The sequence below is a fragment of the Cinclus cinclus genome, chromosome 2 (genome assembly GCF_963662255.1).
Source record: "Cinclus cinclus chromosome 2, bCinCin1.1, whole genome shotgun sequence".
Taxonomy (NCBI): domain Eukaryota; kingdom Metazoa; phylum Chordata; class Aves; order Passeriformes; family Cinclidae; genus Cinclus; species Cinclus cinclus.
The window spans coordinates 85,898,175-85,911,059 of NC_085047.1; the positions used below are offsets into that span (position 1 = coordinate 85,898,175).

At 45.1% G+C, this 12,885-nt stretch overlaps 1 protein-coding gene across 1 annotated transcript in view; it reads left to right on the top strand.

Annotated features, from left to right (window-relative positions):
- GABRB3 (gamma-aminobutyric acid type A receptor subunit beta3) overlaps nt 1-12,885 on the top strand; it is a 194,764-nt gene that overhangs the window by 47,233 nt on the left and 134,646 nt on the right. The gene's annotated exons all lie outside the window — the stretch shown is intronic.

Below are 12,885 nucleotides of genomic sequence, written 5' to 3' on the forward strand. Positions count from 1 at the left end.
ACAGTAATGTAGCTGCTCCAGCGACTGCTGCTTTTTGGATACCTGCCTCAGCGACCAGATCACCAATTTCAGCATTGTTCACTAACGTTTTCCTCTGTGCCCTATTAAAAACAAACAAAAAACCAAAACCACAACAAAACCCCCCAAAATCCAACGAAACAGAAAATAAACAAACCACACGGAACCCAACAAAAACCCCGAAACACCCCTCGAAAACACACCCCGAGGGGAATTGCCTGGATTTTCCTCCTGAACCCCGTGCCCCCGTGCTACATCTCTCAGTAACTTGTTCTCCCACCCCGCCGGTGCCGCAAGCCAAAACGCCCGAACCAAAAGCCGTCCCCCGGGGCTCCCCCGCCCGGCCCGCGCTGCCCCGCACCGGGTCCCGCTCGCTCCGCACCGGGCACCGCCGCTCCCTGACCGCGGCCCCGGCCCGCCCGCACCTGTCCGGCGACCGTCGCTCACTCGCCGCCGCCGCCCGCGCACTGCGCCCGGGGCGACGCGCACCGCTCCGCTCGGCGGAGGGTGGCACCTGCCCGCCCGTCCCCGCTCCGCCGCTCCTTCCGTCTCCCCTCCCCAGTCCCCGCGGCACCCCGGGATTGCCCCCGCCCCTCCCGCCGGCCGAAGTTTCCCGCGGCCATGTGCGCGGCGCGGGGCGCGGCGGTGCCCGCCCGGGGGGCTGCAGCCTGGCTTCCCCCGCCGCCCTCCGCCTGCCCGGCCGGGCGCGGGAGCCCGGCGCTTACCAGCCGCCGGCGGGGGGGGACGAGGACGAGGGGGCAGTGTTCGCCCGAAAGTTGCCGAGCGGCAGCAGGAGCGGAGCGGGAGCGGCGGCGCTGCCTCCCGGCCGCTGGCAGGCGCGGCCCCGCCGCAGCGCCGCGCCCGCGCCGCCCCCGCGCGGAGCCCGCGGCCGGGAGCGCGGGGCGGTGTGCGGGGCGCGCCCGACCCCCGGGCACCCGGCGGGGACCTCCCGGCAAGGGGCCGCTCCCGGAGCCCTCGGAGCCCCGGGAGGTTTCAGCGGCTCCCCGAGCTCCCCGCACTGGTCTCCCGCGAGCAGTCCCCACCGGGCGCCCACCGGGGCGAGGTCCCGGGCGAGCCCGGCCGGCACCGACTGTCCTCAGGGACCGGGAGCCCCTGCCACAGCTCGGGCGTTCAGGTGTCGTGTGACCGTGGGGCAGGGGGCAGCCAGCACGGGCGAGGCTGATCGGTGTATAGGCTCGTTGCACCGCACGTGTATTACGCACATATGTGTACACCCACCCCTGCATACCCAGATCTTACCTGTACTCCTCTTCCAGGGGGCCTGAGCTTAACCATCATAGCTCTTAAATGCTGAAGTGGTAGGTTTATATCCACACCAAAAACTCTCTTTTTACATCCTCAGTGTTAGACATCCGTGGTTTATACATCAGTGTTGCGTATTCCGGGAGACATGCAATAACTTGGAGGTTTCCCTGTGATTGTGCATGGTGTTATTCCTGAAAAAATGATGCATTGGTTCATAGCTTCAATGATAGGAGCATTACACCTGCTACATGTTCAAGTCACATATATAATGTACTGCTTGCAGGTGCATTTTGAACTTCATGAAAGAGGAAATGAGTGTTGTATAGTCCCAGTTCCTGGGGATTCCTTAGGATGAACGCAATGTTTTGCAGCATGTGCATCTTACACGTGATAATCTTTGATTTCAGTATATATTGCTGTGACTGTATTTCAAAGTAACACTCCAAACTCAGTTATTAAATTATCAGATCTAATGAGGTAGTGCATGTCTTTCAGGCAACGTTATGGATCAATGAAGCACATGGTGGTTTTTTTTTTTCCTGTATCCATATAAAAGCTCTATGGAATTAATCCCTCCACTGAAATCAATATTGGTTCTGTAGCTCATTGCCACAGAGGGTGCATGTTGAACCTTCTGTGTGTGCCTAGTTCACAGTCTGTACTGTCTGAGTTGAAAACTGGTCCTTAGAAATTTCGCTTAACATTTTTTGCCACCCAACAAAGCCAGAAACGGTGCCCCAGGGAGAATTTTCTATGTAAACAGTGAATCACCTTTCTACTATCAATCGAGTAGGATTTTCTCGGTCAATTGTTTGTAATTCCTCTCCTCGGCATTCCCTTGAGACCCATCAGGGATTGGATTAGGTGATTTTTAAAGGTCCCCTTCAACCCGAACCAGTCTATGGTTCAATGGCTCTATATCTGGCACTTAGCTGTGTTCGAGTTTTACAGCAAAGATTTATGATCTTGAATGCAGAGCCAATGACATGCGTTGTTCCTCGTTGTTCCTTAGTGACTTCAATAAATATGAAGTTGTGAATGAATGTTGCTATCAGAACAGCTTTCCCAGCGCTTAAAAATATCTGAGTTAAGTAGTATGAAGTGCCAGTAGTTTCTCATGATAATGTCCTTGCCTAGGAGTTTTTAAATCACTTTTTTTTACAGTGCTTTGATTTATAGTGCAAACTATTTATATCTCTATATAGATGATGTTGTGAAAATATGTGATCTTGAAATAATTTTACAAAAGAGATATGTAGGAATATTGGCCTAGACTTTAGTGCAAGCCTGGTGAGAGCTGTGTGCTTCAGCGTCCCGTTCCAGCTCCCTGGCGAGCAGAACTCAGTCTCGGCTCCTCTGACTCCCTACATCTTCTCCGTGAAGCCATATGCTGCACATCCTCTTCTCAACCAAAGGAAAAAAGCGTTTAGGAACTGGGGGAGCAGAATTGCAGGAAAATGTTTAAGGAAAGCTTAAAGAAAAAGAAAAGATAAATGGTACAAAACGGTTTGGGTTGGAAAGGGATCTTAGCGATCACCTAGTTCCACGGGCAAGGACACCGCGAAAGCGCCTTACCCGGCGAAAGTGCGAGCTGAGAAATGCCAGCGTCCCGCATCGCGGCTCCACCCGAGCCGAGCCGGGCCGGGCCGGGCCGAGCCGAGCCGAGCCCTCCGCTGCTCCCGCCGTGTCCCGGTGCCGGGCGGGCGGCATCGGCAGGGGAGGGTGCGGAGCGGCGGCCGCCGGAGGGCAGCACAGCTCCACGGAAGGACAGCTCCATTCCACACAAACACAGCTCCACGGAAGGACAGCTCCATTCCACACAAACACAGCTCCACGCAAGGACAGCTCCACTCCACACAAACACAGCTCCACGCAAGGACAGCTCCATTCCACACAAACACAGCTCCACGCAAGGACAGCTCCACTCCACACAAACACAGCTCCACGGAAGGACAGCTCCATTCCACACAAACACAGCTCCACGCAAGGACAGCTCCACTCCACACAAACACAGCTCCACGCAAGGACAGCTCCATTCCACACAAACACAGCTCCACGCAAGGACAGATCCACACAAGGACAGCTCCACTCCACATAAACACAGCTCCATGCAAGGACAGATCCACACTAACACAGCTCCACGCAAGGGCAGCTCCATGGAAGGACATCTCCACTCCACACAAACAGTGCTCCACACAAACACAGCTCCGTGGAAGGACAGGTCCATTCCACACAAATACAGCTCCACACAAGGAGAGCTCCACACAAACACGGCTCCACACAAGAACAGCTCCACTCAAGAGCAGCTGCACCCAAGGAGAGCTCCACACAAACACAACTCCATGCAATCATTGCTCCACACAATCACAACTCCACACGATCACAACTCCACACAATCACAGCTCTGCACAACCGGTGGTCCGGGGGGCACGAACCGCGCTGGTCAGACCCTGATTGCTCAGGTTCGCAGGCTGTATCCCGGCAGAGCAATGCCCTTGGACTGGGATCGCAGTTATTGCCAGTGGCAGAGAGGTTGCTGCTATGAAGGCAAAGGTGTTGCACATCCCTCGCTCCTTCTTCAGGCACTCCCTTGTGATTCACACCCTGTTTGGATCCTCAGCCTAATTGCTGCGTTTTAAAGGATACCTCGAATTTAGTATGTGAATCAAACACTTTCTGTTAGGGTCAGGAAAATGTTTTATTTGGTTGATTGTTCTCTGTGCTGGTGTGTAGCAAAATACCAACATGGCCATTCTATACAGTGATTTTCTTTCCAATCTGGGAGAAGTTTGTGTGGTCCCTCTCTGGCAGTTCTCCTCCCTGTTTCATTACTCAATAGTGTTGCAGAGATGAATGCATTTGAGATCGATCATCCTGTATGTGAGACTGAAACAACAGTGCAGGCAAATTAGGCTGTTGATATTTAACCATGGCACATGCTTGGGAGCTCACTGGGAAACATGCACCAACTTCCTCACTGTGTTAGAAAATGGTCTGTTTTGCCAGTAGCCAAAGGTGCCTCTGTAATTTACCAAGTCATTCCTTCTTCTAGGAGAGTTACAGAGAGCTCTTGAAGTTGTGTGGAGGTGTGGCAGGCTGTGGGAATTGGTGTGAGTAGGCTCTTCAGAGGCATTCTCCTCTACCAAAACAATTAATTTCGTCATCTAGATAGGGAGGACTGCCTATTCTCTTCATGTCTTTTGCCTTTGGCCTCTTAGCTAAGATTCCATAAAAGGCAGCCCTTCCAAGAGTGACTTTTGTTGTACAAGCCTTTTTCCAGTAGAGATCAGTCTGAATTCATCAGTCATTGAAGGAACCCCTAATCATCAGCTAATACAGACTCAGCTACTCTCAGTGCAGAGACTGGATCTGAGCAAAGGGTGAAAGTCTTGTTTTCACTCCCTTCTTTAGTAGTACCTGTAAACACTGGAGTCAAGACCCTATTGAGCCCAGGTGAGATACATCCAGAGCTCCCCATGAAGGAGACAGACACGTGGTGGAAAAAGTCAAGCAAAGGACCAAGACGATTATTAAAGGACTGGAAAGTCTCTCCTATAAAGGTGAGGCAGAGAGAGCTGGGATTGCCCAGACAGGAGAAGAAAAGGCTAAGAAGAATATTTATCCATGGGTATAAATTCCCAAGGGAAGGGGGCTGAACAAGAGGGAGACAAACTTTGCTTAGTGTTACAGACTGACTATAAGTCCTATGAAGAGGGAGCTGGGGTTGTTTAGTCTCGAGAAAAAAGGCTCAAAGGAGACCTTATTACTCTCTACAACTACCTGAAAGGAGGCTGTAGCCAGGCGGGGTTTGGCTCTTCTCTCAAGCAACCAATGAAAGGATGAGAGGAAATTGGCTTCAAGCTGCACCATGAAAACTTCGGGTTGGACATCAGGAAGAATTTGTTCACAGCTAGAGTTGTTAATTATTGGAATGAGATGCTCAGGGAAGTGGTGGAGTCACTATCCCTAGAGGTGCTCAAGAAATGTCTGGATGTGGCATTTAGTGCCATGGTCTAATTGACAAGGAGGCGATCAGTGAAAGGTTGGACTTGATGATCTTGCAGGTCTTTTCCAACCTAAATGATTCTGTAACAGGAAAAGGTACAGCAGTCACAAATTAAAAGACATGACATTCCATCTGAATACAAGAAAACATATTTTTACTTTGAGGGTGGTCAACATAGGAACAGGTTGCCCAGAGAAGTTGTGAAGTGTCTGTTGAGACAAAACTTGAAGGTAAATGATCCTGGGAAACCCATTATAACTGACCCTGTTTGAGCAGGAGGTGGGCTTCGGTAATCTTCAGAGGCACCCTCCAGCTTTAGCCATCCTGTGATCCTGTAAAGTATGAAAACTGTGCCATCCTGTGAAAGTGTTTCCTAATTTCTCCAAACAAAATCACAATTGTGTCTGGGAGTGAAATGATGGAAACAACTTTGCTGATGTGAGAGGTATTAGTCTGATAGACTTTGAAGCATTTGATATATTTCTGAATGATAAGGAGGGATATTGATAGCCTTTTTTTCTCTCCCATAATGCCATGGACACCATAAATCATGACCAATATGATGCATTTCACTTCTCTGCTGGGCCATGCTGCAGGCAGAGCTGCTTTTAGGACTTGGTGTCTTGGTGGTTTGTTCTATGCATCCCAATGGTAATAGGGAACTACTTAGCTGAGTTTTGGGAAATGTGGCAGGGGACAGGGTAACGCTGGGAAGGATTGCTCACAGATAGAGTTGGTCCCTTTATGTGTAGCACAGAAGACATCAGTGGTGCCATTGAGAGAGAGAGGCAGATGCCCACCTGCAGTGTTCCAGCAAAATTCCAGCTGGCTGTGAGAAGTAATGAGAAGTAGCACCTTTAGCAAGCAACACTGATGCTTCTGTGTGCTATTTGTTGTAATTCCCAAATCTGCAGGTTCAGAGGTTCATCTGAAATGTATCCTGAGCAGAGTGCTTTCTGCATGGATTCAGTTTAGAAATTAATGAAAGGCTGCATTTTCTTTTTGGCAGTTCATCTTGTCTGCTATGGGCAACCTTCAGTCCATTTCCACATATTAGACTAACAGCATTTATAGAATGTCCAAAGATTCACTGTTTCTGAAAACCACTTTAAGCACCTTACAGAAGTCCTTACTCAAAGACTAGAACCCTGGGTGCTGGCAGCCTTATTTCTAAAAAGTGTCTGTTAAGAAATGTATTAGAGACTTTGCCCCATTAGACAAGCAAAATGTTTCTTAGAGATACCTCCCACACCCAAAGGAGTGGAGAACATTTCCAATATTTTTCATCGGAATTTAAGGTTTTAATGATTTAACCCTTGGATTAGAGCATTAAAACAAAAATTGTTACTTAAAGTGACATCCCTGTCTTTCTGCAGCCATATAAAAGTTCCACCTTTTTCTCTCCAAACCCATTTAGATGTTTGATGCATTAACAGCTCCCTTGTCCCTTACCCATTCTCTCCTCCCTACAGGTTAACCCAGCTGAGGGGCTGATGGTGGGTTTCATCAGCCCTGATACTGCTCTTGCAGTGCCTTTGCAGAGAAATGTTGCACACAGGCAGGTTTTGACCATTTGTTTATATCACTTCAGCTTGCCACTGAGATAGCCCTTTTCACCTCTGCCTTGGAAAAGAGAGAATTTCCTCCACACGAGTGGATAGCAATGAAAATTCAGAGTGAGGGAGTCAAACCTCCTCACAAATATTTTTCCCATGGAAGAATTGTCCTTTCATTCATACCCCTACTAGGCTCAGATGTGAAATCTGCTCCCTGTTCCAGCAGTCTACCAAAGTCTGCCCTTGAAACACAAATATTGAAAGCCAAAGGGATTTACAACACATCCTGGTTCACGGTCTTAGATTTGGGAGGCAAAGGAGCTACCTAACAAAAATCCCTCCACATCACACAGTCCACAAATTTCCATAGGACTATAAACTGTGACTTTCTGTTTTGCTTCCTTCTTGGGCTGTAAAAACACAAGCTCTTTTTTCTGGGTATCCTTAAACTGCAGCAAGCCACCTCTTCCATGAGTGTTATATCCCATAAACAAGGGCCTGCTGTTATTTTACCTTGAATCTTCCCCTGAATCTTTCTTCTCTTGTTGGCACTGTGCTTTTAGCAGAGATAAGTTTATGGACACAAGATTTTTGCACGCAAGTGAGCATCAACTAAGAAAACCTGTGAACCGGAACTTTATGACCCTATCATATGTAAAATACCTTTAGTTATTTTTTCAAAATGGCTAAATTTACTGGTTAGTATTTTATGAGGTAGAGTAGCAGTTATATCTGTATCTGAAAAATAATGGGTCATTAGGGTAGCATTGTACATAATCTTTAAGGCCTCAGCCTGGCGATTTGGGTGCAAATTTACTGTAAGGCACTGCATGGTGCACTCCTTGTGAGGATAGAGCATGGCTTTAATGGTACTTTTTGTGGAGCAAAACTTGCTTTTTGTGGAACAAAAACCCATCTAATTAAGAAGGTACTTTGTGGAGAATAACCACAACAATTCAGCTTCATACATGTGATTCCTAAAGAAATCTTAATCAGGTTTAAACTGGAGCATGCGAGCTCTGCACCAATATTCAAGGCTTTAGGCATATACTACTGTACATGTAATTCCTTCGTAAGAGGAAGGAGAGAACAAATCTTAGAAATTCACACAGAAATTCATTGGACAAAGAGGAACAGATCAGTGTTGATAAATTCTTTGTTAAGCATATATTCAAATATTCATAATGGATGGAAGGTGAGTGTATTAAAGGAAAATGTAGGACTACAGTAAAATAATGTACTTACTGATGTTAAGAACAGAGTATTTGAAGTTTAGAAATTGGTTAAATACAGCCAGGAGGAATCAAAAACTATTTGACATTCAGAGTAAATCTGTGAATTCTATTATACATACATATGCAAGTATCTCATATTCAGGTTATAAGATGTACATATTTGTCTATTGATACATGTATGTACATATCAACTGTCAGCTGGGTTTTGGCTGTGTAGATACTAAGATAAGATTGGATTAGCATGTTTTAAGTTGTTGTGATGAACCCAGGTCTTTTTTTGGCTGCTGTAGTTTCTGTAGGTACTGCATTTCCCTGTGTTTATATTTGTGCTGGGCATACTGACAGAACTCATTATTTCTGTTTCTGATCAATAAAGGTAACTGTCAAAGACTCCAACAAATATTAGTATCCACTTTTGTAAAATTTCACATAAGCTTTCAAGACACCCTGTTTGTGATTCATTACAATAATTAGCTCCTGCTACAGGAAAATACATTAATGCATACCATTTGAAGAGCTGTAGACACTACTTACATTTATTTTAGGATTTGCAATATACTGATTTTCAGGCTGAATTTATTGGCAAAGGTTAAGTGGGAATAAATGTTCTCAGCAGTTCCAAACCCCATTAAACGTGACTTCTGTTGTATGGATTCAAGTGCTATAATTAATAAAATTCCAAGAAAAATGAGTTTTTAAATTATTTTATCTAGAATTAACTTTTACTGAAATTGAACAGAGCTGGTCAAAAGAAAAAAAAAAGTAAATGACCTGACAGTACCTTGTTTTGGAAAAGATATTGATGATTTCAAAATGTTTACAAGATGTTAAATATTAATGATTGAACTATATCAACCATTAAAATATTCCACACCAATGCAGGTGATGCCGGTCCTACAGCTTTGCAGGAAAAGATTTTGTCAGTCCCAGTGCAGTAGAATTCAGAAAGATAAAAATAGTAGCATACATCAGTCAATAAGCCAGATTTTCATGCAATATAAATTGACCAAGTGAAGGGCAGTAGAACTACACCCATACATCAACTGAGGTTGTGCCTGGAGTGTGACCCAATAATTATGACTCAGTCAATGGGAGTTTGTTTGAATCTGAAGAATGAGATTTGGCACAAATATTAAATAGGGGCATTTTTTTTTTCATTTTATCACAAATTTATTCAATGAAAAACGCAGGTGACTTGCTCACAAAACAGTTGCAGTGCAGCCTCAAATTTGCCAATTTGTATTAGTCATTGGAAAAAAAAGTAGATTAAAACAACAGCGTTATTAATAGTTTTGGTTTTAATATTTCTGAAAACATCAGTGGGATGGAAGAGGAGGCTATAATTCAAAAAAACTTAAGAACAGCTGTGAGGAGCCATGATATAACCCATGCTTTGGACGTTCACTTGCGCTGTGAGAAAGACAAATTAACTCTTCGCTGGTGGCAGTAATTTTCTTTTTGGGCATTGGGAATTTTTATGGGTTTTCCTTGTTCTCTCATCTTAGCCTGTTCCAGTTTTACAGAGGTGATTGAGTGTTCAACGTATTTAGGATGTAGATGCAGTTTCATTCTTGGTGCAGACTGTTTTTCTGTTCAGCTTGTGCTGTAGTTTTTGAAGGGAGGAGCCAGGCATATGAACTGGAGGGACAGCACTGCCTATCTGTTTTGTCTGGTCCTTCTTTAAAATCTACAACAACTCTGTTGTCTATGTATTTTTTAGAAAGAACACTGCTTGCTAAAGTAAGATAAACTGGATTTATCACTATGCTTTTCACCTTCAGCAACTGAAAACTAGTGGGCTAGTTTGGGACTATATACTTTGAATGGATCACAGACTGCTGGCAATTGTCGGCAAGAAACTTTACCTGCTCATCTCAACAGACCACTTGTGGATGCAAGGAGCGAACACCCATGTTAATTTTAGCAGCCAAAAAGTGGGAATGGTCAGCAGCATCTCAGTGGCACAGAAGAGGATCAAAAGAGTAGCTTCAAAGAGAAAATAGTGACTTAAATAAATCATGGCCACTAGAATGATTGCGGTTTGATCTACTGGTGTTTTCCCAGTTTACTAAAAAGAACAAAACAAGAGCCATCAAACATTAATCATATGCTTTTTGTGTGGAGAGTGCAGGGGCAGTATCCTGGGTATGTCCAAGGCAGCAGGAGGGAATGAGTTTCAGATGAAGAATCCAAGAAAAGAGAAATTAGGGCTGTGTCCTGTTTCTTTTAACACGCTCTGATCAGATCTGTCCTTATCTCAACACTTTGTGCCTCACACTGGGTGTCAAAAAGGCCTGCCATGATTTAAGTCCCCCCTCCCAAGCCCAGGTCAGCTGGCCTTCAGGGTAACTCCCCCTGTCTATATGCCAGGCATGACATTTTGTGGTGTGGAATATCCCTTTGTTCAGTTTGGGCCACCTGTCCCAGCTATGTTGCCTTCCAGTTTCTTTTGTGTACCTCCTCACTGACAGAGCATGAGACAAGGAAAATGCCCCTGACTTAAGGATAAAAACAACTTAGGAAAAAAACCTAAACATCAGTGTGCTATCAACACCATTCGTATTCCAAATATAAAACACGGCATTGTAAAAGCTACTGAGAAGGAATAAATTTTTCTTCTGCTGAAACCAGAAGAGCCTGCCAGTTAGTTTTCCATTCTTAACTGTGTTTCATCATGAAATGCTAAATTTTGAAATCAGATTATGGTGCTTTTATCACAGCTTTTTGAGTTCCAGCATTTATATAAAGGAAAAGAAAACTACCCACCCTGGAACCACCAGCAGCCTGGTAGCTAAGGCATTCACCTAGGCATAAGCAGGTGAGCCCTTTTGAAGGCACTGGACTGAAGTATTAGTTTCAATGTGAAGATAATTCCAAAATTTTGGCATCTGACCTTTAAATGTATGTCTTATTTTATGGATGACCAGCTTGGGCTGCCCAAGGCTTATAGAGCACTTGAAATGGTAGACAAAGTTGGTGAGAGCTGTGGTTTCTCAGCACTTCAGACTGCAAGGCAGTGCAATCTCCAGTAAAGTGCACAGGGTTGCAAGCCATGAATTTTAATCCTTACTCTGCCACTAATTCACTATGTAGCTCTAGGCAAGTCCCTCTCTCTTCAGCTGTAAAATGGGAATAATAATAATGGTTTCCTATCTTTTGGCAGTGATAAATTCATCTGTGTTCTTGAGGCATGCAAATACTACAGTGATGAGTGGCCCAGAAAAGACCGTGAAAAAAATGAATAATTCTGTATTTACAGCAGGCTTTGGGTGTGCAGTAAATAAGGCACTGCAAACTGGCTGGTGAAGATTACTTTTCTAAGTAGCTGTTTATTCAGTGGGTACTGTGTAATCAGTACCTACTTATCCTGTGTAATGAATGATAAAGGGTTCCTTGGGGGGAAAAAAGGAGGTAAAGACAGATTTCAAGAAAATCTTAATACTGATTTACAGGAAAGTACAGTTAGGAATTCATCATCCATTTAGGCTCTAGTGTTCAACTTTAAAGCTCTTGATTTTGGCAGGCATCATAATGTTCTTCTGAGACAATTGTCTTCTGTGCAGGCACATATTTAGGTGTAGCAACCTGCCCCCTGCCATAAGACAGAAGGGATGCTTTACTCAAAAAATAACATGGTGATTATGGACATGTGTCATTCTTCATGTGCAATTATTTCTGTTTGAAAAACAGGAAAAACTAATCTAACATGTTATTTATTTTAATGGCTGTTTTGATCACACCATTATATTCCCATTCTTACACTGCATTTTTCTGAGTCCTCAGATTAGTTTCAAGGTAGGTGACCTGCACAATACAGTGCCTTTCTCTTTGTGTACAAATAAAATTTCCCTAAAGGGCTCCTCTCTTAACAAATACATTTCTGCTGTTGAAAGTAGCAAAAAAACAATGAAGGCCACTGTAGACGGTGGAATGCTAACGCTTTAAACTTTGTTAGAGTCATCTGAGCATGTTTATCCTGCAGTTCAGACTATTGCTATCGTATCTACTAAAAGCATATGCAATCTGCAAAACAAGCTGTCAAATGTCCCTTTACAATTACATTGTTCAGAGATCTGTATTATCATTCTGGCTGAGTAGATGAGGGGGAGGAAGTGCCTGTTGTGTCCCTTATTTTCAGCAAGGCTTTTGGTGCTGTCTCTCATAAGATCCTCACAGGTAAAGTCAGAAAGTGTGGGTTAGATAAGTGCACAGTGAGAAAGAACACACAGTGAGATGAGCACACAGATTGAGAACTGCATGAGAGATGGAGCTCAGAGGGCTGTGACCAGCAGCACAGAGTCTATTTGCAGACCTGCAACAAGCAGTGTTCCCCAGGGCTCTGCACTGGGACCATTCTCATTCAACTTATTCATCAGTGATCTGGATGAAGGAATGGAGCGTGCCTTCAGCATGTTTGCTGATGATACAAGGCAGGGAGGAATGGCTGACACACCAGAAACTCTGCTGCCAGTGAGATTTGGACAGGCTGGAGAGTTGGGCAGAGGGGAACCTAATGAAGTCCAACAAAGGTGAATGCAGGGTCCTGTACCTTGGGAAGAACAACACTTATCTGCAGCACAGGGTGGTGCTGACCTGCTAGAAAGCAGCTCTGCAGAGAAGAACCTGGGAATCCTGGTGGACAACAAGGTGTCAATGAGCCAGCAGTGTGTCCTTAGGGCCAAGAAGGTCAATGGTGTCCTGGGGTGCATTAGGAATAATGAGGTCTGCAGGTCAAGAGAGGTGATCCTCCCCCTCTGTTCAGTCCTAGTGAGGCAGCATTGGGATTGCTCTGTCCAGTTCTGGA